At 37.2% G+C, this 26,019-nt stretch overlaps 1 long non-coding RNA gene across 5 annotated transcripts; it reads left to right on the forward strand.

The window, feature by feature from the left end:
• Positions 1-57: 57 nt before the first annotated feature.
• Positions 58-24,568, forward strand: LOC311067685. 5 transcript variants are annotated; one of them, XR_014603259.1, is made up of 4 exons: positions 58-2,254; positions 2,589-2,883; positions 3,027-3,201; positions 24,408-24,568. It is a non-coding gene; the product is annotated as an uncharacterized lncRNA (long non-coding RNA). The 5 variants fall into 5 exon arrangements; XR_014603260.1 differs by lacking the exon at positions 24,408-24,568 and adding an exon at positions 10,151-10,960; XR_014603262.1 differs by lacking the exon at positions 24,408-24,568 and having other exon boundaries at positions 2,589-2,697; positions 2,838-2,883; positions 3,027-3,655.
• The last annotated feature ends 1,451 nt before the right edge of the window (positions 24,569-26,019 follow it).

Here is a 26,019-nt window from a genome sequence, read left to right on the forward strand (position 1 = left end):
TAACAAATATTTGTAGGCAAGCTTCCATTGGACAAGCAGACTAGCCCACAGAAAAGCCATTTTTAATGTCAGTCACTTGCCAAAATTTCAGTTTACCTCAATGCAAACAAAAATGTCATGAAATAATGAAATATAAATTATAAGGCTGTGAGTTCAGGTGAATTTAAAACCTCAGAGTGCTCCCGCCGTGCTCACTAAACAAATTATTAAAAATAGCTAGCGTACACCATACTTAGTTAAAAAAAAAAAAAAAATCATCAACAGCCAATCACAAGACGCGTAATTTCTTGGCCACGTTCTAATTCTGGCCAATGATCAGCTCCCGGAGGCGGGGTGAGGACTTGACGCACTGAGGCGCGTGATTGACGTAAGCAATGTTACTAAATTTAGCAGCGGTGTGAGATAGCAGATCCTTCATTCATTGCGCCGGGGCGGATCCGTTTATTTTAGACATTTGATTGTGTTCCAGCCAATCCAAATATAGTCGTAGACAGGTATTTTTAGCGGAAGCGTGTCCCCGTTACCTCTTACCAGGGAACAACCTTATGATATCCCCATACTGTAATGGGAGAAAGTAGAGAACCGATTGCTTCGGGTAATTTTCTCGCAGGTCTTTTCATTCTAACCATGTTGTTTAACTCGCTTGGCTCTCCGGAAAAGCAGGATAGTGTGAGTTCGAACGTCCTGAGGATACTAACTTAAACAGGTTTCGGTCGTTGTACTAAATGTTTTGTAGATCGAACGTGGTTTAAAGGCAATCGTTTAAAAGAAAGTCTCGCGACAAAATATCACGTAACGTTAGCAGGAATAGTCGGCAATAGACCACATGCAATTTTAAATCTTCCATAGCTCACGAAAAGCTGTTGCAAAGACGTTGTAAATAAGGCTGTTCTTGCTAAGCACATACACCAGGGTCTATATCTGAAAGTAAAATGCCTGGATACATATTCTTCCATTTTGGAGCGAGCAATTGGCTTGTGTTTGCTTGTGATATTTGTTTGCCAAAATAAAACTCGTTTATACTTTGACCATTTCCCAACTTCAAGAAGTGCAGTAGTTCATCACGTGGTCTGTAGTTGTGGGGAATATGTTCCGCGTCGCGAGACGTTATGGAAATGGTGCGCGCGCGGAGGAAACTCGTTTCTTTTAACGCTGCTGCTTTGCCGTCACGGGGAATCCCCTCTCCGTGACCTTCCCCCGCCTCGCCTTTACACACTGGAGCGAGTGAACCGGGTCAAGTTGATATTAGCCTCGTTTGTGACAAGACAGGTTCTGCTTGGGGTGGTTAGAGACAACTAGTTAAATTGCATACCTTGCAAAGAACCAGAAACTGGCTCAGTATTTACTGGTAGCCTATAACATATGTGCAAAAGTTAAAGCTGAATGAAAGAGATATAAGCTGAAAACAAAACAGAAGTCATTGTGAGTGTCATAAAAGTCCTTGATTTGGGAAAACATCTTTTAAAAAACGAAATATCAGGGAATTTTAAAAGTGTGATTTTCAGTTTCAGAAAAAAAGTATAGGGAAAAAAATACAATGCTGTAATTATAAATTACTGTAAAAGTCATGAAAATGAATTGGTCAAAAGGTGTGGGGATGTTCTGTCTTGATAAAGGCACACTTCTCAGATGTTTACTTTTTGTACATTGACATTGGTCTAGAAAATAAAATAAAGTTCTTGACTGTAACTATTAGCAATTATTACAATATGACCTTTTCTGTATTTGCAACTATAAAGGCTCTGCACTAACCATAACATCTGTATATATTTTTTTTTACTACAATAGAAAATCACATGCTTTTTTTTTCATTTTGAAATCAATGCAATCACACCTAAACACCTTATGTTGCTCTTATCCATCTGATTGAGGATGTCTGCTTTAGCGGAGGCTCTTTATTCATAAGGTCACACTCACTCGATCTGATTAGAACAGTGAACTGAAACCATAAGATCAGGAAGGGTTTAAAATTAGAATTGGGAGAATATCTAGGCCTAACTTTATTTTTTTCTCATGAACGAATATATTCACAAATGGTAACTGTTTGGAGAATATTATGAATAATTTATGAACCACATTTATGAAGGTCTTGAACTTTACTCTTTACATTGGAAAGACATGTATTTCAACTTAAACTCCCACGTTTCCCGGCAGTGATTGTACAATGGATACATTTATGAGTGACAGATATCCGAATGGCTTTTACAGCACTGACTCATCAAAAAGGAGGAGAAAACTGCTTCCCTTGGCTGAGGTGAATGATAGTCACATGATGACTATAATCAATTTAAGATGAGTGAAGTGAGTGTTATTTTATTGCATAAGTGTTAAATCATGCATATACCAGGTTGACAAGCTTAAAGGTCATGAGTGGTAAAAACTATTTGTTAGTTTTTCTTGTGTTTGTGAGTGGGCGTTTGTACTTATGTGTGTTGATTACTCTCAAGCAATGACCTGGATATGAGTGACATCATCAAAGACAGGGTATACCTGCTTTAAAAAAAAAGAACAGTTTCTAGGGTTTACTTCTCGTATAAAATTCGTGTACATTCTTGTGTTAATAAAAGTTATACTTTTTTTCTATTTAGATTTTCCAAAAAATGGAGCGCACATCCTTTCACTGAGCGCATTGGCGGGAAATGTTGCTCGCCTCTCAGGCAACTCCAATGCTCGTGCAACAGGAGAGCAATGGCCAAGGTCAAGATTTTTGCTAATTTTTTTTTATTACATTTCACTTTGCTTTTTCACTAAACCCTGTCATGTGCCTTCAGAACACTTGGAATTTTCGCCATGAGTGGCATGGGATTATTTTGTGATACTTTTGAATCTTTTTAAAGCTTGGAGGTGGTCGCCATTCACTGCCAAACAAACGCGAGCACAACGGTGAGTAAATAATGACTGAATTTTATATTTATGTCAACTATCCCTTTAATAGTGGAAACTAGAATGCTGTGAACTCTATTTTGCTCAATTGTTAAAGAATAATTCATGATTTCACATGTTCATGTAATCTTTGAATTGAACAGGAAATAAATGTATTTGAGTTGGTGGAGGGCTTGAGTTGGTGGAGGGCTTGAGTTGAAGACTTGACCCGAAACCTGTCTGGGTTAGAGGAAAAACCTGCATGGGTTAGAGGAAAAAACCTGCAGAGAAGGTGGAGTTGGGGTGGTGCGGATGCCAGAAAACAGTCTCAGGACTGAGGTTAGTGGTGGCTTATGCGTCCTCTGATGCTCATTGGCTGGATTAAATGAACATGTTCCTCATGAACTTTGTCTTATGAACTCCTTTTTGTATGACAGTGGGGTTGTCTGTGCAAAAACTAAGCATGAATGGAACAGTTTAAAGCAGAATTAAGCTGCTTTTGCTAGTTTAAGTTTGGTATAGTAACATTATGTCTGTTAATGACATACGTTTATGAACTGAAAAACATAAAGGTGCCAAAAATGCCATTCTGTAATGTCTTTAATGTTGTCATTAGGTCATTCCTACTGTTTACTGTATTTTATGTCCCCATCAGTGTTGTTACATTGGTTTTATTTGCCCTTTAAAATCTTAAAGGGCCCCTGAAATCAAAATTGAAGTTTTTTAGCTTTTAGTATGAACATGTTAGCCTTAAGGTTATGAATAAGCTGGTGTGTTCCAAGTCAATGACAAAATTCGCATTTAGGAGAAATAAGCATTCGAAACTTACAGTCTCTCACTTCCACTAAAATGGATCACAGATTTTTATGACATCACTGCAAACTGTCCAATTAAAATCGAATCAAATTACATCTTCTGTCCACTGAAATGCTCTCCAAAATCTAAAGCGTCCCGCCCCCTAATGCTATAAATACCACCTGGCCAAAGCGACCGGCGTTGACACGTCACAGAGAAATATAAGTTGGAGATGTGTGTTCGGTTGCTCAAACGCTTGAGTTTTATTCCGTTTTAATTAAACTGTACATTAGTTAAGAATGAAATGGCTAGAGATTATTCACACCTCTGCTATTGAACCCAACGTATCATCAGAGCTCGGATTCGCCTCCATGGTGCAGTCAAGTACGAATTGCAGTCTGTGTTAAACTAAACGCTATTGGCTATTTTAAAAGGGGGAGGAGCCATTAAATATGTCCCGCCTTAGCTTCTTGTTCCAGTGGAAATTATGTCAACGTGGGCCACTTCAGTGGGCCTCCAAGCGTATAAAATCACATGACTTGCTAGAAGTAACATCTTTTTCTTGTTGGGAAAGCGACTACAAGAAAAAAAAAAAACTTTTCTCTCTTTTCCTCATTTTGGAAGACTTATCTAATAGCGTAAAACATAGCATGTCCACTCTGTTGTGGCAGTTAATACTGGGCATGAACACTTTTCTTTAATAGATTTTATATCTATTTATATCCATTTTATATCTATATATTGAAATTCTTCCTAAATGTTTATGTAATGCTGTTCTTTGTTGGCTTAAAACATCCACCCAGGTACACATTGCATTGTAAAAAAAAAAGTCATGTAACATGGTGGACAAATTGCCTAGACCACATGTGAAATATTTGGTTCATTATCATTAGGTTATACTAGCTTGAGCTTGACCAGTGTGTTTTTTTATGATGGACTGGAATTTTTAGAAAAGAATTTAAGAAAAGAATTTTAGAAAATAATTAAAATATATAAGGAACTCCCGCACACTATCTTAACTTGCAATTTAATTTTTATTAATGTACAACGTTTCGGTCACACAACCTTCATCAGGAATTCCTGATGAAGGTCGTGTGACCGAAACGTTGTACATTAATAAAAATTAAATTGCAAGTTAAGATAGTGTGCGGGAGTTCCTTATATATTGTAACGTCCTATCTGGCCTCATTATCCAACGCACCTATCACTTACAGGTGTGCGATGGAGTTCGTGCACTAGAAAAGAATTAAAAAAAATGGGATGGAATGGAATGTTACTCTTATTTGTTTTGTTTACAGTGAATGTCTGACAGCCACACCTGTCAGTTTTTAAACTGTAAATTTAACAGGATTTTCACAGTGCATGAAGCATGTGGGTGTATGCGTGCATCTCATCCTCTTACCACTCCTCAGTATTTGTGTTGCCCCCACACTGTGTGGGGTGTCAGAACAATAGTAGGCTACAGGAATTCCGACTGATAGTTCTGCTGGTGTTCAGAGGTTAAGTATGCAGACTGCTTTTGTTGTGAGCATACCAATGAGTCAGAAAGATACATTAACAGAGTACTGAAACTTATGGTTCATGCATATGAGGACTGATTATTGATTAGTGTTGATCATTCATATTTTGTAGTATAATCTCATTGTGTTTAGATTCATCATAACCTCAAATAATTAACACAAAACAAATATAATCTCCTAACAGCACAGACATATTCATATATTATTGAATATTAAAAAAGATAGTCCTGTCAGAGTAAAAAAAAAAAAAATGCCATTAATTACAAGGCTCATTAAACAAATGCACTGTCTGACATACCAAACTTATGAATGAGGCTTTCCCAATGAGTAAGCAATGGAGAGTTGATTTGCAATTTTAAAGTATTTGCTGTATATTGTATTTTGCATGTGAGCCTATGAAGTGTGCAAACCTCTTGGAATGCATGCATAGTAGTTTTCTTTGTGTGCATGTTTGTTTTTAACTATTCAGGGGAGCAGACCGTGACATGCGTGTTGTCTGTTGGCCAGGTCAATGAGTTCCTGAAAGACAAGGCAGGCAAGCCTTAGTTTAAGGAGAGAGAGTGTATGTATAGAAAAAGAGACGTACTCTCTCTTAAGATAACAATTCTTTGTAGAATGTTATCATATTGCACACCTCATAGAGACTCATAAAATCCACACACAGAGAAACAAATTACTTCTTGGTGGTGCAAGGGTTATTTTAAAATGTCAGTGCGTTGGTGTTGTTTATTGCCTTTATTAATGGGGATTGACTTTCATTCAAACACTATGAGTAATGACACATTTACTGCAGTTGATTCATTTGGTGAAAATATTTACTCGTTCTCCCAGCTCAGGAGTTCATCAGTTATTTGTAATTTTGAACTTATTTGAAATTTAGTGCCTCTTTTGCCAAATATTTTCAACAACAATTGCTTATTACAACGATTGGACCTGCTTAAATTTGTATTAAATGAAAGTTTTTTGAAGCAATCATTGCATTTAAAAAGACTGTGGAATACAATTTTTCTTACATTTATTTTAATTATTACACCACTTAAAGATCTTATTATATTTCATTTGGACTCATGAGGAGGATTTGGGATTTGCATAAAAAAATCAATTAATAATCAATTAATCTGTGTTTGCTTGGCATTGAAAGCAGATTTAGAAAATGTATAATTCCAATTCAAAATTCTTATAGGATTGTGAAAGGTGTGACTAAATTAAACTTTTTAGAAAGTTCTATATTAATGCACCAAGTTGTTGCATGACTTGGCAGCCACAAATAAATGTAACTCTTTATTGGACACTGGTGTCTTTTATAATGGGCTTGCCAGATTTATAAAAGCTCCGTATCCGCTTCACTCCATAGCTAAGGACACTCCTTCCCGGTGGTATAATCACAGTGACACTCGGCCTTCGTGACTTGAATTTGACATATTTTAGGGCCTGAGAGTTGTTCATGTAGCCTGCACTCCTCTTCTCAAGATGCAACCCATTTCTGTAATCTGGGATGCAGAATTGCACCATTTATGTCAATGTTTGGAATAGTGTACTTTCAGACACCCACATTTTCACCTTTGGGAATGTAAGGATACATGCAGTACTTGAAGTCCATGAAATCAAGGGGAAAACTTGTCTCATGTCTTCTGACCTTCCGTGATAGTCGTGAATCAACACAGTGGCATCTTGACCTTTAAATCTGGGGTCACTCGCAATGATATAATTACACTCACAAAGAGCATATTACTCACCGTTTTGGTGAAAGTTGTGAGAATAGTTTCGATGATGATTAAATGAAATCTCACGCATTCATACATTGCGTGGGTTTTGAAGACCTACCTGTCATTGCCATTGTGAATTTCCCAGCAATAGCATTTTTTAACCAATAAGATCCTGCCAGTTTTCGTCATATTCCGGAATCACTCTCTCTAGCTGGGTTTCACACCAAACCGGTGCCACGCCCTCTGTCTGACACACACGATGCTAAGAAATGTGTATGTGTGGGACGTTGCCTTTAGCTAAGGCATTACTTGCATAACAGTTGCCTGCTTTATGCAACTTCATTCAAAGGATTTCATATTATGTACAGAGGTCGTGACATTCTAGCTAGCATTTAAGTAAACAGCAAATACTCATCCTTTTAGTTTACCAAATGACTCAGAGGGTCAAGCTCATGTTCAGACAGGGATTCCCCAACCCGTTTAAAACAGCCTCACTGAAAGTCATTGGATGTATTTTTGTTAAAAATGTATTATGATGTAGCTACATACAACTATCTATCTATAAAAAACTATTTCTATAAAATAGAGGCATCAGGGCTGACATTAATGGACCCAAAGTATGATCTTTTTTTGTTAGGTCACAAAATGATTTCAATCAATGTAACCTAATTCGGGCATATATAACAATGCGAGAATTATAAGCAATAGCCTATAATGCAATTTGGTCTTTAAATTAGTTTGAATCAAAACTTTTTGTTATTTTTTTATAATTGAATCTACATTTCATTGTTTGCTTTTTTGAATAGGGTGTGCTGTGCCCTGTTTTCAAGCATTTTGGATCTGAATGAGTCATACTAGATTGTCTTCTCATATCATTGAAAATTCCAGTTAGATATACTAGTCTGACCTTAGTAGAAAGTGGGCGATGAGGTGACCTTTGAACTTTTGAAACATTCTGACATGATTTTTACTCAAGCTTTAAGTTAATGTGTGGTTTGTGCACTTTTGTACATAGTGTATAAATGAGTGCAAGATAGTGTTGAAGTGAATGAGAAACTCAGAATTTAATATCCTGAACCTTATTCATATGTCTTATCTTGTATTTTCCCCTCTGTGCTGGAAATAAAAAATTCTCAAGAATATTTAAACTCTAAAATGATGTTTACAAAGGTTCAAAAACAACTTTCCTTATATCAGTCCTTTGGTGTCTGTTATTGGATTTATGATATTTATTTTACTTTATTTACTTTTTTATATTTGAATTGATCTATTTAAATATTTCTTTCTTTCTTTTAATATTTAAATATAAGACAAATATATATTTTTAATCTTTTTATAAATTTAAGTAATATACTAAGCTATATGATGAACAAAAATAATATGAAACAATATTTAAAGTAAAGAGAATTTGTGACACTATAATACACATATTAAACACAAAAAAACTATTCCGTTTTTTTAAAGTCATAATTAATTTTCCACTACCCATTTTTTTCTTTTGTCTAATGATGTTAGAATTATGTAACTAGATTATTCTTAAGCAAGCCCTAGCATGTTACAGATCACACAGTAGGATATTGGCTTAAAGGGTAACTCTCGCCAAAATTGAACCTAGGCTCTTTTTGTTAATCTACCTGAGTCAAACTTTAGTGTAAAAGCATAATTAGAATGGAAACGCCACTTTTAAGATTGATCGTATTTTCGTTTTAGGTCAAAATGCCTTTTGAATAGAATGGTAGTGCTTGGGGCACTTCTATGATAGCACCAAAATCGCTATTTTTAAAACACTAAGAAGGCTCGACACAACATGAAACTTTGCTCGAAGTATCACCAGGGGCTCTACACATGAACTTGAGCATTGACTACATTGTTTGTGTACACAGAGTTTACTAAAAAGAAAGGTTTTGTGCGACTCGCTTTATCAGTTAGTGTTTCCGGCAGCTGGAATTTTGTCAGTCAAAAGTAGTCGATCTCCGAATGCAATGTAACATGAGGAGAGTAAAGATGGAAAGCTCCTAAAGCTTGTTTCCATATAAATTCACGGATAATTTTTCATCTAAGTTATTATGCTTTTCATTGAAATTACAAGTTCATAACATTTCCTCATATGGTTCATTACGTTGCATTCGGAGATCGACTACTTTTGACTGACAAAATTTCAGCCACTGGAAACACGAAAGTGAGTCATACAAAACCTTTCTTTTTAGTAAACTTTGCGTACACACAAAAAAAGCACAGTTTTATGTTGTGTCGAGCCTTCTTAGTGTTTTAAAAATAGCGATTTTGGTGCTATCATAGAAGTGCCCCAAGCATTTTGCAAAAAGCAAAAAGCAAAAGGCATTTTGACCTAAAACGAAAATACAGTCAAACTTAAAAGTGGCGTTTCCATTCTAATTATTCTTTTACATGAAAGTTTGACTCGGGTAGATTAACAAAAAGAGCCTATAGGTTCAATTCTGGCGAGAGTTAGCCTACCCTTTAATGGTGGCGAGTTAACTCTGCAACATGGCTACAAAGTGTGGCTGTTTTGTGTAATATTTCTTCTGGTTGCATTTATAGGCCTGTTGAGTGAATGTATGGGGGTGTAACTGTGTTTGTATGTTTCTAAGAGGATATGATTCAGATGTGCTGGTTTTAGAGTAGAAAGGGGATGGTCTTATCTAAATGTTTGGACAGAGACGTTTTTGTATAATAAATAATCGCATTAAGCGTCACTCTGCCATGTCGGTTCCCCCCAACATGGCTGCTTTCACCAGTAAACCACATTACAGAAAAACCTGCAACTCTCTCCTGATTTTAAATAGGTCAAGACCAGGTCAATACACCTGATGTCACCTGACACACTGCTCTGCATGTTTAATGAATTTATGTCACCTCAGATTGAACTGCAGTTTTATCAAGTAGGTACAATCACAATCTGGCTTTGATATGACAGTCAGTTGTATGGCCCACAGTTTGGTAGTTTATGACTGCATAAAAGACTGACAACTAACGTCAGAGATGGGTTTTGTGGGAAGATACACACACGCAAACACACTATACTTCTTCTGTCTTTTGATTGCTTGAGGTTTTGGGAACCAATAGGCTCTTTTAGACTTTCTATGTCAAGAAGGAAGGTCATTAGCTTATCGCCCTCTTGATCTCTAATACAAAGAGAATACTATGTATTATTAGGAAACACTTCCAAACACAAAACTCTTTCATATTTAGATAAAAGGGATTTAAAAAAAATGTTTTTGATCATATCTATCTGTTTTCTGTGTTTAGTGATACAATGGTTCCTTCGGTGCTGGATCAGTGGAGAGCTGAACGGCCGCCAAGTGTGCATTGGTTAAAGTGTGAGAGGGACTCCCCATTTGACTCCATTACAACACTGACTACTTATTCAAAGCACTTAGCTAAGTAATACATATGAAATGAGGGCAAACTACATGTTGTTTAATGAAAAATTGCGCATTAACATTACTGTAGCTCAAATAGTAGCGCATGGCTACTATTTTAGATTCCCATTAAATGATCAAATTTAAGTCAAAATAAGGCACTTATAATTGCTTATAAGGATATAATTACTTTTATAATGTAAAAAGAGTTATTAAAGCGCATTGCTCGTGAGATTTGAGGAGCTATTGTGCACATGGGACATTGAGTCCAACCCCTTTCCTCCACTTTTCTGTCAAATATTCACTATCCTCTATAATAAAGAAAAAAAGCTAATAAATAATAATAAAAGAACTTGCAGCTAGTAGTGACACATTTACTGCTCACTCTGCATATTTCTTGCTCTTTGAATTTTTTTATTGGTACAAATTTCATTTGAGCTTGAGCATCATTCACCTTGTATTGAATTGATTAAGGGCCATGAGTGTCACCCGATTGACTGTTTATGCACTATAAAGTGTTCCCTTTTCTTTTAACAGAGGCACACTCACTAATGTGCATGTAAAGAATCTATTGTTGGCGTACTTCTAGTTATAGCCAGACTGACGTGTTTAGTCCTTGAAGGTGTTTGAGACCAGACGCAAGGTCAAACTCATCTCTTATTGCCTGAGATTCAGCAGCCTGCAGCCTGATTGGATCCTTGGCACACAACCCTCAGGCCTGATTGGCTGAGAGGACAAATCATATCACCTGTCCTGACTGAGGTGTTAAACTATAACCATAGATGTTAATATCATCAAACCCAGCTTATCTAAATTATAGATAAGGTAGGCTTGACGAAATTTACGTCATATCTTTCTTTAAGAGTCTTTTCATTTAAGAGTAACTCTCACACACAAACACACACACACACACACATACATGCATAACCTGGGCGCTCTGATACCCGCGCACAGACAGGAAGTTTGAAACAGTGGGGCTTCTGTCTGTGATTTGGCTCCAGTGGTTTAGAACACGGTATAAGAGAGCTAAGAGCTGCTCTATCTCGCATGAGCACCTTTATCAACACTCCTTCACTTTCACTACATCCTTACTCCTTTTTTTTCTTGTATTCCCCTGCAGACTTTATCTGATTTTCATTGACTGAAAACGTATGGCTTTCTATTGAACTGCCTACAACCCTACAACAGTCAGTCTGCACTCTATTTATCTCTTAATTCCTTGCCTTTAATTTGTATGCATGCTCAAGCTTAAACTTCTGATTTTCTGGGATAAAAAGTGGTTTCATTAAGAATTAATTAAAATGATAAAAATGCAGTTTCATCAACAATTTGAACAAAGTGAGAGGGAAGAGAGAAGTACCTGCAGACTGTTTTGTTAATGTAGACGCTGCTGGCCAGTCACTGTGGTCAGGGTCATGTTTGATTGGCGGCTGATGAATGAATTCAACACAGTGGGCCAGCCGAGTGTGCAGCCCATGGGTGGTTAAAGTTACAGGTAGAAGCGTCACATACTGGGCTAAATGGTCACAGAAAATCTGTCTCCATATAGGTGGTTGGGGGCATAGCTAAAGGGCAGACAGGGTGCAGAGGACAAAGTCATGCCTTACAGCTCTGCCGTTGAGGCTGGAATGCAAAAATGAAAGAATTAAAGATTTTGACTCAAGAGTGAAACACTGGGATTTACCTATATGGTTTAACTAACATTTACTTTTCTATTCGGTTACATCATGTTTTGTGTGAATGCAATTTTGTATTGGACTTAAAAATGTGACATTGTATGTGTGTGTGTGTGTAAATGGAAAAGCAGGGGTAGATTGTTCTCTTTTTTCCCAAGTGGAGTGCTTTGATGGTTATGGAAGTTCCCAAATGGAGGAGAGTTTAAAAGAAGCCAAAAAGATCTAGTTACATCATGTTTTGTGTGAATGCAATTTTGTATTGGACTTAAAAATGTGACATTGTATGTGTGTGTGTGTGTAAATGGAAAAGCAGGGGTAGATTGTTCTCTTTTTTTCCCAAGTGGAGTGCTTTGATGGTTATGGAAGTTCCCAAATGGAGGAGAGTTTAAAAGAAGCCAAAAAGATCTAGTTACACACACTCTCTCTCTCTCTCTCTCTCTCTCTCTCTCTCTCTCTCTCACATTTGCACTCAGTGCTGCTTGAAGGTTAAAAAGGGGTGAAGAAAAGAGACGCATAGATTGTTGTCATTTTAGGTCAATGCATCACCAAATATAATATGTTATCAGAGAAGGAAAGAAGAAAATGGAATAAATATGGCCATTTCTATTGATCTGTCAGGAGCTGCTGAACAGGTGCATTCCACTAACCTGAACCTGTAGTATACACTGGAAAATTCAAACGAGGTGTTGAGCGTGCATGTGTCCAACTGTCAAACTCCACGCAACCACTTATCTGTTCATCTGCTCAAAAGTCCTATTTTTCTTCCATTGAGCAAAGCTGATAACCATGGAAGCATGTTTTCACCTCAAAGTAAAAAACAAACAAACAAAAAAGGTCATTGTGCCCCATTTCTCATTATTATGACTTTATATCTTATATTTTGAATTTGTCACAAACTGACTACTTCTCAAATTGTCTTGTCTCATAATTGACTTTTTCTCATAAATGTGACTTTAGAACTCATATTTCAGAATTACTCTCACAACTACTTTATTTCTTTTAATTGTGATCATAATTAAGACAATTTATATTGCAGATTTTACTTTGTCATATTTATATTTTTATATCTCAAATTGTGACATTTTATCTCAAAATTATTTTATTTCTCATTGTGACTTTAGATCTCACATTTGCATGTTTTTTTCTCATAAATCTCACAATTGCTCATTTATGTCTTGTAATTATGATTTATATCTCAATTTTGCCTGTTTACTTATCACAGAAAGTAATACATTGTGACTATTTTTTTTAAACTTTCTCACATTTGCCTGTTTTATTTTTTAATCTGAAATGGAAACAGAATTCCATAAATAGGCAAACAAAAATAGTTATTGACACATATAGATTCAATAGTTATTTATGTTCAATATCCAGGTCAAATGGCCTGAGGTGTGCTCATTACACTCAAACCACAACCTACGCAACAGAGCCCTATCTGCACTATTAACAGAAACAGTATTCAAATCACCCAGACAATACTATGAATGTCCATCAGCCCTTAGGTCATAGCAACCGCACCATTGATAATGAGTTCCTTTACCACTGGAATGGTATTTCATTCAAACTTCGGATTCAAATGAGTCGGCTTGGACTTGTCACAGAGGGATGAGGTCATCTCCAATATACAGCATTACTAGCTATCACCAACTGTGATGGATCAGGCTCTTTCTAAATATTGGCTACTCACTGTTTATATTCTGACTAACATAGTCATGCTCTGTTCCATTCCCAGCTGTGACATATTAGGAACTTAATGTTTGTTACAAGTTGAATAAATGGAGCGGGTCTGTTTATATTTTCTGGAGAGTGAGCAGTGGAGTGATAAAGAGACCTTGGCATTTCAGAGCTGTTTCACCAATTAAAAATGTGAGGAATGTATTAAGGGTTCTTCCCTTTTAGAACTTCCTATGCTGCTAGAAATAAACTATTACACACTCTCGTCTTTGACTTTTAACCTCCCTAAGATGTTCACAGAGGATATTGGGTAACTGTGGTTATGTTCAGAATGAAATATTAGCTTACTTTTTGTCTTTGCCCCAAATGGTATCCAAAGCCCTTGCTTCCACGCTTTAGTGATGTAATGCAGCTCAGACTGTTGGGTAGAAGTCGGGCTTGCTTGAGTTACGTGAAAGTGTGCACAGCCGCAAAGTGTGTGTGCTGGTGAGCACCCTTCAGAAACCAAAAATGACTAATGAGAAGGCATTGCGGACATTACAGGCATTGGGCAAGTCAATTGCAAGTCCTCAAGTGCACTTCAAGCATGCTGTTTGAGACCGGGCCATTGATTACTGGGCAATACACTGCCCACCATACTGTTCATGGCTGTGGACAGCTGAATTCAATTAAGTATAAAAAAATCTGAGCAATCAAGCACTTTCTTTTCTGTTTTGATTTTCTCGCTGTTTCTTCACACCATTTGAATCATCCTCATATTTACAGTTTTTATTTCAGCCAGCGTTGGCAGGTTTCATCTAACCGTTAGGTGGACGATGCTTAAGTTGGATCTCTCTCGCTCTTTTCCTATGATGCAATCTCCCTTGCTCACGTCTGTCTTTCCCTTTCTCTTTCACTCATTAGTCGCCATGGTAAATCAAACTATCATCGCCATGACAACTCAGGCCTTCAACAGCCCGGTTCCACACCAAACACGCAAAGGTCTCCTACGCACGGCTGTCCAAAACGCCGCTCTGTGTGTTTGTGAGCGCGAATGTTTGCGTGTGTGCATATGTGTGTATGTTGGTAAAACACAAGGGCTGTTAGAGAAACAGTCTAATTACAAAACTGTGATTTATGCAATAGCATGGACTTGTTTACAAAGTGCAGCCCTGTTTAAATTTGTCACAATACTAGGACGTCTATTTTTCAACCTCATTTACATACGTGCATAATGATTCAGCATGCTGTTAGTGCTTGTGTATATTTAGATTATTTTCAAGATGTCATCCAATGGTTATTTTTGACTGACATTATTTATCCAGAGAAACACTCTTATCCAGAGAAACACACAATTTTTAAACCTAACCATTTATAATGTCCGAGGATGTTCGATAATTATAATTAAGTATTGACAATTAGATGAACAATCATGATTGTGTCTGTGTGCTTTCTAATGCCAATTAGATGTCCTTTTATGGATGTCACACGTAGCCTACCTCAGTCTGTTTGACCGCCTGACTCTCCTCCCACCATGTGACCAGTGTCCTGAATACCTGTAGAAAGGGGAAGTGGCCGGTCATGAGTCTCCGATGACACACCCACGCATCTGCAGGTTACCTACGCATTTTCAGTCTCTGTCACAAGTTACAATGGAACTGAAATATCTCTGTTTCACTCAAACACAGACACCCCTGTCTGGGGAGTTGCATCACAAACAATGAGAAGCACATGTACTGTAGATGTCAAGTGAAATATATGTTAGTATGTAAAAAATAAGTGTATATATACAGTTGCACACACTGTAAAAAATGAATCATGAGTCTTGTAATTTTCATTAAAAAAATGATCATTAAAAGTATTATGTATATTTTATTAAGAAAATTGTGGTTCAGTGTTTTGTTGAAAATATTGAGAACATTTCACTAATAACACCAAGAGAGGCATTTTCCTATTTTTTTTTTAAGGAAACACAATTTTAAGGCTTGAATTGAGGAACTGATAATCCTCATTAAATTAAGGAAAAGGCTACCTATTTATTTTAAGAGAATTACCTAATTTATGTGGTTTTATTTAGAGACACCATTGTTTGTTCCCAGCGTGCTTTGCACATGGCTGGAAATGGAGAGTAAATCTTGAAATAAAGTGTTATTTCATGTGTTTTTGAGTAAAGGGAAACATCTGTTAATGTTTAATGTTCAGGTATGTTTGACATTTGAAAGAGTTTCTATTATGTTAAAGTTTTGATCGTTACCATTGTGCAGAAGAGTAGGGCTTATGGTTAGGTTGTGAATAACTGCATTTTTTTAATATTCTGAAGCATGTTGTTTTATACATGTAACAATAACTCTGCTAATGATAGTGCAGTAACAAGTTTGATTCTGTGCTGTCCTAGCAGCATACAGTCTTTATATAAAACAATATATCTCAAAGTTAAATATAAACAGGTCATATCCATTCACTTGACTTCACACAATTTTGAGAATAAAAAATACTTCAAATAAAAAAGCACATTTTACTAAAATGTATTATGTCATAGACTAAATAAATTAGGGCATTTTACATGATTTATTCAGGTAGATTCCATGAATGAAATCAAGCTTTAACTACTCAAAAATAGTATGTGTAATAATGTTACCATAAATTTTTTAAGTAAATAGCAGTAACATTTTTTACAGTGCAGTAAAACATTTTGTTACATCATGTGACCATTTGAAATGAAATTTAGTGAAGGCAAAAAGTAAATAAAAATGGGCACCAACTTCAAATAAATTGTTACAGGATATAAAAATATGCACTTCCCCTAATACCTCTGACTTGATATAGAAATCGTCATTTTGATATAGAAAAAAGTCGATGGGTGTATTATGCGTCAACTACCCCAAAATAAATGCCTTTAGTTCCCCTGTCACAAAAATAAACTTAGAACTGAATATAGACCAAAGAAACAATGCTCCATCTGACAGAATTTGTGAATCTCTCTCTCTCAAACACAAACACAGTCTTTTGTGATGTTCAGCCCATCATGGATGCAGCTGTCATGCTGTAATTGTCTAAGTGTTTGTGCGAAACATGGAAAGTTGTTTGTTGCAATGGTGAAATTCGTGGGTGGAGAGAAAGGCAGCTGGTGACTAGTGTACAGTTGCCAAATTTGTATGTGTGAGTGTGTGTGTGTATGAGCGTGTGTGAGGGGGTGGGTTGCGCACAATGGAAAGTGAACTCTGTCCACGTGACGTTTGTGGTGTTTCCTACTTTCACCAACCAAGGAACTGGAACTAGTGATGACGAGAGAACCGTTAACATCCTCATCTCTCTATACTCTAGTTTTCTCTCTCTCTCTCTGTCTTTTTGTTTCCCTTTCCTCCTTTTCTTCTCACTCCTTTCCCTTTCAGGGTATATGTCTCTCTGTTTCAGCTTTGTGCGGTTTAAGGTCACATGACTCGATGATGACAGACCATGTATGGGCGGAGACTGAGCTGCTTTTTATGAATGAAATGTGTTGTTTACGCTGACTGAGCTATTTTTGTGCACTAGTGCGCGTGTGTGTGCACATGTATATGTGAGCGAGTGCTTTAACGTGTATGTGTGTGCTCAACCACAACGTTTCCTTCTCCTTTTTCCTCTCTGCTGATTCATTCTATGAATAACAGCTCTCTGTGTTAACTTTTAACACATTCGTTGACACACACACACACACTCTCAAACGCGGTGACAGGGTTTAGATACAGACTTCTAAATTTGTTGGTGAGTGTGTTTACTCATTGAGTCTATGTGTGTGATAAGGCAGCATCCTGTTTCCAGTGGGGGCTTGTGTAACAAGGCACCGTGTTCCTAGTGACGTGCGTTTGTGTGTATGTGTCAGTAAGAGGATATTTATTCCACTTCTTGTCTTTGTAGCTCTATGAGAAAACCAGACAGATCTGCATCTAACCTGAAATATTTCACTTTCTCCCCTCACACACTTGACTGCGCAGATTCACAGGATAACTCGGTGTAGGCCACTTAATCCAAAAATGTGCTCAATACAGAATCCACATATTGTCATAAATGTGTACGAGGCTGTACAGTGATCTAACAGGGTCTGTCTCACTAGTTGTGAGGGTGCTGTAAACAAGATTCACTTATTTCTGCCCATAGACTAAGCTGCCAGTTGTTTGACGCACGCAACAAAAGCTTGCAAGGGAATGCAGTTTGTTCATCGATCTAGCTCGCTGCAGTGGGCAACAAGTGTCTCATATAGTATCCGCAGAGCGAACGAATAGCATTATAACAACTTTCAACACACTCAAATGTATCTAATATTATAAAACAGCACTGTGTTACCTCACATACACATGACCGGAAGAAGCGGAAGCGGCATAATAAAAGCTCCTCTGCTCTCGAGCCGTGTGTCGCACTTGTCTCTCCTTAGCAATCACTCCAACAGCTTTCGTAACGTCAGTAAATCTTTACATTACCTGTAATCCATGAATATGATTTCTGCCCGAGACCTGTCGTATTCGCCACCGGCTGTAAAGGTGAAGGCCACAACTCCCATGATTCCGTGAAATCAAGGCGTCATCAAACTACGCCTTTGTTTTGAATAAACGACCTCTAGTGGCGAAAAATTACATAGTGTGCCTTTCACATAACGAAAAAAAGAAAATGCTGTCACACGCAGGGCTGCCAACTCAAAACCTGCCAACACTGAAGTGATTTCCTTGTTTTACTTAGTTAGAATAGGACTCAATATTTTTGCAAACCGCAAAAGCTGAATAATAGATCAAAACCTTTGGATTACTCAACAATTAGTCAGTTATTCAATCTAATAACCATTAGAATAATTGATTATCAAAATAATAATTTGTTGCAGCCCTAGTTATAATCTGCTATCTGAAAATTGTTATTATACTATTATACAATTATACAAATTCTATTATACAAAAACAACTATTCATATTGTTTATTTTATACACTACCGTTCAAAAGTTTGAAGATTTTTTTTAATTAATTTTATTCAGCAAGGATGCATTTAATTAATCAAAAGTGACAGTAAAGGCATTTTTAATATTACAAAAAATCTATAAAATAAATGCAGTTCTTTTTTACCGTTTACTCATCAACAAGTCCTGGAAAAAAATGCATCACAGTTTTTACAAAATATTAAGCTGCTCAACCGTTCATGTGACACTGAAAACTGTTGGTCTGGTTTCACACTCACTTGATTCTATTGAACCCTGGTGCATTTGCATTCATCTTAATGCATCTTAATTCATCATAACAAATGTGCATGGCGCATGATAGTAAACAGAACGTGGGTCAATGTATTGAGTTATTTTTATTATTATTAATTTGCTATTATTTGTGCAGCAGAGTGAACAACACTTCCATCTACTTTATGTGCTCCGCATAAAGGCAGCTTTCTGCCACTTGCAAACTCACATTCATGCAAATCGCACCACAGTTCCAGTGCAACCGAACTCAGACCATCTCATACATGTAGTCTCGGCATCATTTCCCCAGTGCACTCCCGGATCCGTATGACAGCTTTCACATTATCAATTTTTCATGCAAACCATGCTCGGTTTCGGACTAAACTGCCATTGTGAAAGCACCCTTAATGAAGTTTCTTGACCATATTTAACAGTACATGGTCTTTTCATACCATCACATTCAATACAGACTGCTAACCTACATTCACAACTAAGACTTATTTTACTTACTAGTCAAATAAGATTCACAGACTCTGTTATGATTATCAAGAGACTTAGTCCGTGGAACATCTACTATTACCATCCGTTATTTAGGACAACCTCCAACGTAGATCAGTGGTTACAGTAAAAATATTCTCATGCTTTTGCATTAACCTGACCTAGATGTGCTGTTAGCATGTTTAAATGGCAAGTCGTAATATTTGGCCTGGCATATATGTGCTTTGGAAATGAAAGTGATAAATGTTTAATCTGTTTGTCAAGAAGAATATTCTAGAACAAGACTATCACTCTTCAAATACAAGCATGCTATATGCAGTGCCAAAGAGATACAAAATCACAGACCCATATGTCTTGAATGTCTCAAAGTTGTGTTGGTGTCAGGATTAGACTTCCAGTTTAAGTTAAAAGAGACCACCACACATTAAACATTATATTTCATCCCACAAAGATGATTTTATATCTGAACTGTAAGGGAGACAGCTGTTTAAATGGAACAAAATTGTCCAAAAACTGTTGTATGCAGAATCGTTCTGCTTGTGTTTGTGCTTTTGTGTAAGAACTAGCAATAGAATAAAGGAGGACTGCTCTGTTCTTTTTGTTCCTTGTGTCGTTTGTTCCGGTGGAAAGACACTCATCGTCAGAATTATGACTCACAAGTTCACAAAGCCCCACAGAATGAAGTCAGTGAGACCCCAAACGCACACATACACACACACAAAAAACCATACACGTTTACACTAATGAATAAAAGTGCAGCAGATGCTGTGGAAATTCTCCAGATTGTAAATTTGTTGTCATGGAGGCTAGTTTATGTCTTTCATGTATATGGAACATGAAAACTAGCAGCACACACTCACATTCTCCACAAATCTACTCTTAAACAGCCATGTTCCATTGTGCATTGAAATGGTCCAATGTTAGTTAAATGTTTCAGGATGCGGCGATACAAAGCCGGGGAGTAAAGCTGCGATTTGGGCTTGTACAGAACAGTCTTGCAGTCTACAGACCGCATTCTTTTCTGACCTTTTCCTAAATGCCAGAAAGAACAGATAAGAAACACTCTGAAAATGTTATAGCGGAAGTGACGCAGGTGCAAATTAAATTCATTTTTAGTCTGGGTATTACTTTGTGGAGTTGCAGCACATTCTGGGGCTGAAAGGACAGAAGGCTACACCTGTTCTCAGCAGATTTTGAAAGGGGTTAGTGACAGACACAAAAAAATAAATATATTACCACATGCACATTGTAGCTAAATACATTTGTCTGCTAAAAGTCACAATGAAACTGAAACAGTGATGGATCTTTTCTTCCATATTGTCATTTACATCCGACTGTGATAGATTATCAAAAAAGAGAAAATTTGGCTCTATCCATCAGTTGTTGATTGGATTTTGAGATGTAGTCTTTGCACTCAAATGAATGCGAGCTTGCAGTCAATTGTGGAGGGGGGGTTTAAGCAGACTAAATGATTGGAGTAGTGTGATGTTTTCACTGGAAGACCAAGTCATGACATTTTGATTAAACATGAGGTCAAAAAATATATATACATGGATGATTCTTTCACAATAAGATCTATTTACAAAATGGAGTGAATTTTCATTTCACGCCAAAGCTCTGTACACAAACAGTTCATCAATCATGAGAGAAAATGGAATGTTTTTCTAACTTTCTCAGAACAATTAAACAATGGCTGTTTCTCAAAGAATGGACTTGCGTTCTCGCTGAGACCAGTCTGCCAGGCTACCTTGAAAGAACAAACTCGGAAGGATACGAGGACACAAAATGCATCTTTGTGAGAATTGAGATGTGCTGCGATCTTATTGCTCAACTGACCATTCAGCACATGTTGGGCAGTGGGACTGCACCATCCAATGCACCATAAATAAAACATAACATCACATCACAGGTGTCATTACCTATTAAAATATTTACTTGCATTATTGTTATATTTTTATTTTAGATGAGTTTTTGTGTAAATGAGTATTTATATTTAATGTTACACTTTGTCAATGTTAATATTCTTTTATATATGCCCAGGGCGTAGCACAAGATCCCGGGCCCTATGCATAGGCAGTCCTGATGGGCCCCTATCAGTTACCAATTGTTTCTCCTCATTTTGTTTTCTTTCCTTCTCCTGTCTTTTCTTTCTTTTTTGGTGGCCTGATTTGGCTTTCTTTGAGAAAGACATTTGTACAGCAGAAGTCTGCGCTCCACCAGATGCTCAACTAACTAACATAAACAAAATGCGTGCAGATGGACTAAACCATTTGGCGCATTAGCAAGGGGTGGGACCGTGAGACCTTAGATAGTCTTTACTTTTTTGTATACAAAATCAATGATTGTCAGTCAATCAACCAAGTTATTCAGCCAATACACTATAAACTTTACATTTCATCTGACATTCATTATGAAATTTAATTAGGAAATGAAAATATCCAGGTAAAATAAAATATATTCCAGACTTTTCAAGGGCCCTCTCTCCCCTTGGGGCCCTGGTATCAGTACTGGTTTTACTCCCAGTCCGACGCCCCTGTATATGCCAATTAAAAAGTAGTACAGGCTTTCTCCAGGTATTTACAACTTTATAAAAATGATGCCGAACAAAACAACAAACGTTTACTTTCATGAGCCTTGAGTGAGAACAAGAGAAGTTTAAAGTTTACAGGCTTCCGTTGGTCGTCCGCCCACGATGACTTCTGTGTTTTGTAATGGTTCGATTCTCTCAAGTCTGGCGGTTGATAATGACATAGTACGAGAACACAAGGGCAGAAGATTGTTTAAGAACGCATATTGAGAAATGCCAATGTTTTCATAACTTATTTGGAATGTCAGAAAACATTCTTAGAACATAAAATTGCTTTATTTAATCAACACCCAATGTATTGAACCAAGTACCCAAGTAAATTTTCTACCCAAGTAATCACACTACTTTCGTTACATTGCGACTTTAAGTTAAGTATAGGAGAGAAGTGTACTTCCTTCTAAGTAAGAAAAGTAAAAAAATAAATAATTTTTTAAAAATGCGGTAACACTTTAGATTAGGGTCCAATTGTCACTATTCACTAGTTGCTTATTAGCATGCATATTACTAGAATATTGGCTGTTTATTGGTACTTATTAATGTATTATTCTGCATGATCATATTCTACATCCCTTAATCCTACCCAATACCTAAACTTAACAGCTACCTTATTAACTAGTAATAAGCAGTAAGTAGGAGCTTATTGAAACAAAAGTCGTAGTTAATTGTTAATTGTGAGAATTGGACCCTATTCTAAAGTGTGACGATCAATGCTTCCAAGGCATTAGGACATCCAGGTTTCTGAGAGTCTTTGTATGTAAATGTTTTGAGTACAAAAAGTATCTATGTAAATGCCATGATCTTGGGTCAGTCCGATAGTGTTTATCATTCAATGCTTCTTTTCACTGTGGAAATCCAGATCTTCCTGGTTCCACCACAGAAATGTCAATGAAAGTTATGGATTTTATTCACAGTTCCCTTGATGATAGCAGTCTAAACTAGCAGACTGCACAAATACGCACATACAGTACATACTCACAATGATGGCATGCTGATCTCGGCCACTGCACAATTTACAAAGTCATGCTGTGACAACAGCAAGTGCTACTCAAAAAAAAGTAGAGACAGAAACACAGATGTCAAATGAAAAGTTTATTGCCTCTAGTGTTCTGGACTGAAGGGAGTGTGAGAGTCAGCATTGTCTTCATACCTCCTATGGGTATATCTTGAGGAGAGAGAAAGAGAGAGAGAGAGAGCAGGCGGTACTGAGACTACTAGATTTTATTTCTAGAGTGCTGCGTTCTGATTTCCTTCCCAAAGACAGTTGGGCGTTTGCTGACGATTCAGTCCTAAAACAACAGCGTGACCATACCAATGTTGGTTGGCCTGCGTATACTTACGCAAAACTTCTCAGAATGCTGTACGTACATGCGTGTGTTTCCGGTCGTAGCTGCACAGGGAGACAAAGAGACTCATTCAGGCCCACTGTGACTGATCTATTACTTGAGATATAGTCAGAGTTCACATAGCAGACTTTGGTAACTTCAGCCATGCTGTGGGAAGAAAAAAAAAAGTTCCGTAACCCGGTTTATATAAAATAAATCAGGTCAGGGGAGGTTACATGTTGAGGTTACACAAATACCACTTTTGGCATCTTTTAGCAGAATGTTCGACAGTATTTACAAATGAGGAAAAATACTTAACAAGATTCACTAATAATGAATTGCGCCTACTAACAATATAATATGGGGTACATCACTTTTTTGGTCTGGTTCTCAAGGCAGCACCTGCGATGCTGCTTGGTGCTCACACTTTACGCGGCACACTTATCCTACAAGCCGTCGTCATCATTTTACTCCTAAATGCTCTCCTCACTATCTTCTTTTCTCTCGAACATGGTAGATGATGAGGATGATGTTTTTTTATTTTATTAACATAAATGACAGACAACAGCAGGAATATTAGGCTGCTGTCACTTTAAGACCGAATGCACCGATCGAATATACTGACACACATCAGGTTTCTTTCTCGACTGTTCCCTTATGACATTACTGAGAGAATACTCGCCAAGACAGATATTTTGACATCATTTTGTGTGTATATGTCTCTTCAAGCGCAAGTAAACGTGAAAGATGAATCATTCGGTGTTCAAGTGCTGTATGAAACACGCCTCTCTCTCTCTCTCTCTCTGCGTGCGCACGCTTTGGGTGTGTGAGGCTGTGCGCACAGATAACAGCGCATGAGTCCCAATTTTCGCCTCTTCTACCACGTTTAAAATTGTTTGAATGTGTAAATTGGCAAGACAAAACAAGTCCAAATGATACGATTTCACTCTATGATGGTTAAACTTAGCAGTTAATTCATGAATCGCATGCTTGCCGAACTGTGGGGTGTGGTCCGTACGGATCACGGATCAACTGCGATACGTTGCACGCCTAATAATTAATGAACAGTGTGTCATCATGCCAAAAATTTACTCAAAAGCCCTTCCCTTCATGTTTATTTTTACCACGCACACTGGCACACCAGTTATATGCACCCCTGAATATAAAATCTCATAGTGTGTGTGTGTGTGTGTGTGTGTGTGTATGCACGTGACAGGTGAGCTGCTGATGGAATTCTCGATCAGCAGGAGGAATAAAGAGGATGTAATCCTGTCAACACGGAGTTACGACATGGGGGACACATTGCGGGTTCTGACGTGGAATCTGGATTAGGATTAAAGAGAGCTGACTTCACACACCATCTCACTGATAAGGGAATTCCATCCAGGATTATGACACGTAGGCTATATACACACTACACTACATTACAAAAAATAATATTTGGGTCTCATTCACGAACTGTGCATATGTAACATTCAATTTGTGTGTAAATCTGCATACGCCGTTTTCAAGAACAAATTTGTGTGTGAAAACGTTCATATGCAGATTTCATACTTGTATATATACATATAAGTAATATTGCAACTACGTCAACTCACTCTCATTAGAGTATTAGTAAACTGTTTGCTTAATATCTGCTAACATTAAATTTTTATGATCCACAACAGATATTCTACTGACTATAAGTAACTTTTCAACTAGATGTCAATTCATTCTACTTACCCGAACACGACCCCTAATGCTCTAATGAGAGTTAATTGACATGTATGTAGGTGCAATGTTACTTATAGTCAATTGAAAGTCTTAAAGGGACCATCAGAATAAAGTGAAACCTATCTTGAACTAAATTTATCTTCCTTACACCGTTGTTTTTTTTCTTCTTGTTTTAAGTCTAAATCTAATATTTAGTGTGATTTATGCTTAAGACAAGAAAAAACACCATGGTTCAATATGTAGTGTGGTAACAGCTTGGTCTGTTTTATAACCTTATTTCCCTCACAAAACCGCATATACCACCTATGCGTATCATTTACTTTTAACCTAACAGTCATGAATACAAAGTGTGTCAATGTATATGTCTAAGTGTGTTCTAGATATGCACAAGCACACTCACAAACACACTGATGGTGATCTCATTAGGTCAGGCTATCCCAAGCCTATTAGCCATCCATAGAAGTGCATTCGTCCCTCCTCATAGCTATTGTGGCGCAGCCCAATACACTAAGTCAGGGAGGAGCCATGAGGCAACAGGAGCGGGGAAGCCGCAGCCGGAAACATTTAACTAGTTTAGCCAGGACTGCCCTAAGAGCCTTGATCCTCTCACACGTCACACCAAGACATGCTAACTCGTAAAGGCCGTCTTAAGAGTCTTTCCCCATCTGCATGTTCAAATCTAAACTTGGACACCTTGTTGGAGGGGATTTGAGATCAGAAAGACAGCATGGAAAAAGGAGAGCATACTGAGAGAGGGCAAATGAGGAAGGAGTTGGATAGATGCCCGTAAACCTTTTTAGAGCTTCCGGTTCTGTTACTAAGCTAATATAGTTGTTAGCACATAAGCTAATGTGAATAACTCAGAGCTCTTGAATGGATAGTGATGTCCAAAAGAAAATCTGCTGTTCAAAATCTAATTTATACCTGTAAATAAATTAGAATTTTGAAAAATGTATAACAAAGTAAAATGTAAATATTTTGTAATATTATGTCTATATCTAAGTCAATAATCAAATAGGCACTTTTTTTTACACTGAGCACTTCTGGAATTCATGTCAAAAATGTAATTAAAATTTTCCACAATTTTTTTAATACTAATAATACATTTAGTAATT

Source organism: Abramis brama, assembly GCF_963993115.1.
Source record: "Abramis brama genome assembly, chromosome: 17".
In the NCBI taxonomy this organism is placed as follows: Eukaryota; Metazoa; Chordata; class Actinopteri; order Cypriniformes; family Leuciscidae; genus Abramis; species Abramis brama.